This window comes from Salvelinus sp. IW2-2015, unplaced genomic scaffold (genome assembly GCF_002910315.2).
Source record: "Salvelinus sp. IW2-2015 unplaced genomic scaffold, ASM291031v2 Un_scaffold1405, whole genome shotgun sequence".
NCBI classification, from domain to species: domain Eukaryota; kingdom Metazoa; phylum Chordata; class Actinopteri; order Salmoniformes; family Salmonidae; genus Salvelinus; species Salvelinus sp. IW2-2015.
This window is the reverse complement of record NW_019942888.1, coordinates 200907-202742: the sequence shown is the minus strand read 5'-3', so window position 1 is coordinate 202742 and position 1836 is coordinate 200907. Positions and strand designations below refer to the sequence as shown.

The window sequence follows — 1836 nt, the reverse complement described above, 5'->3', positions numbered from 1 at the left end:
CGATGAAAAGACATTGAGATTTGAATGAAAAGAGGACTGTTGAGTTTGAATGAAAAGAGGACTGTTGAGATTTTGAATGAAAAGAGACTATTGAGATTTGAATGAAAAGAGACTGTTGGATTTGAATGAAAGAGACTGTTGAGATTTGAATGAAAAGAGACTGGTGAGATGTGAATAAAAGAGGACTGTTGAGATTTGGAATGAAAGAAGACTGTTGAGTTTGAATGAAAAGAGACTGTGTGAGATTTGAATGAAAAGGACTGTTGAGATTTTGAATGAAAAGAGACTGTTGAATTTGAATAAAAAGAGACTGTTGAGATTTGAATGAAAAGAGACTTGTGAGATTTGAATGAAAGAGACTGTTGAGATTGAATGAAAAGGACTGTTGAGTTTGAATGAAAAGAGACTGTTGAGATTTGAATGAAAAGAGACTGTTGAGATTTGAATGAAAAGAGGACTGTTGAGATTGAATGAAAGAGACTGTTGAGATTGAATGAAAAGGAGACTGTTGAGATTTGAATGAAAAGAGACTGTTGAGATTTGAATGGAAAAGCACAATCAGTAACAGGTCTTGGGCTACGGTGTGGAGATAGAGTGGAGGGGAATGACGCAGTGAGAGATGAGTTATGATGGATTTCACTTAACAGCCATTATCAGCCTCTTGTTACTGTAATGGCTCCTTGATGTGATATTTTTTTTAAGCACAAAGCCTACGTATAATGCTGCAAGGACACCCTGTCCCCGAACGAGTAGTACCAATTTAATCAGCCGTTTGTGACAAATGCTATTCCTTCGTCTTCACCGAATCTGATAAGGAGGTCACATGATGACCGTAACTTCTAGTTGATGTGATGCTAATGAAGTTACCGTGTACTTTCCTAGTCTTTCTAGTCTCCTCGTGTCATTTTAGTTCATATAGCAGTCCATCGTATCCAGAGAAACGTACAACAACCACATATTCTCATCCCTCAGCTCCAGATTTCATCCAGCACAACATGGTGTTCATCACCAGGATCTACCCAGCAGGATCTAGAACCATGTCCTCCAACTACAACCCTCAGGGGTTCTGGAATGTGGGCTCACAGCTGGGTAGGTGGACAGAAAAAGTTTTTGAATGAGCTCCATGTTCACACCCAAAACTTCCTGAAATGCCAATTAGAACGTAATGGTCTAATTGACCGCTTTGGTGTGATTGTTATTTCTTGCCGTGTTTAAATGTGAGAGTTTGGGTGAATGCGATCTTCAATTCATTCATTATGGAAAATAAACTTGACGTTGCATTTGAGAATAGTCAAAAAAACGTTAAAAAATTAAATGTTTTTCTGGCACAGACATTCAGTTCATATTCCTTTCATGACATCTTTGTTTCTTTGGTAAGACTGAGATTATGACAACATCCATTTTAATTGCTTGAAGGCAGAAGGAGATGAAACCCCTTTGTCATTATATTTGACATCAATAAACAAATCAAACTCTATTCAAAGACCCCTGGCTGTGCTTGGTAATGTTGAACTGTAAGGAAATACATTGAATGTTAAATTTTTTTGTTTTTGTAGTCCAATCCCAGTCTAATCTAGGCTGACGGAGAGCTGGAGAATGTAATCTGTCTGGTCTTGTCTGTGCCCGTGTGGCAATGCTGACATTGTGTCATCTGGTAACCCAAATCTCGAGGCAAATAGTGTGGCCTGCAATTTATCACAATATACTCTACTTCAGGCGAAGCAAATCTAGAGACTTCCTTAGATTCTCGTGCACCAGCTGTTGGTTTACAAATATGCACAGACCACCCCCCCCTCGTGTTACCGGAGTGTGCTGTTCTATCCTGCCGTGGTGTAC

General features: G+C 39.1%; 1 pseudogene; it reads left to right on the top strand.

The window, feature by feature from the left end:
* Positions 1-1836, top strand: part of LOC112070722 (1-phosphatidylinositol 4,5-bisphosphate phosphodiesterase zeta-1-like) — a 65069-nt pseudogene that overhangs the window by 34827 nt on the left and 28406 nt on the right.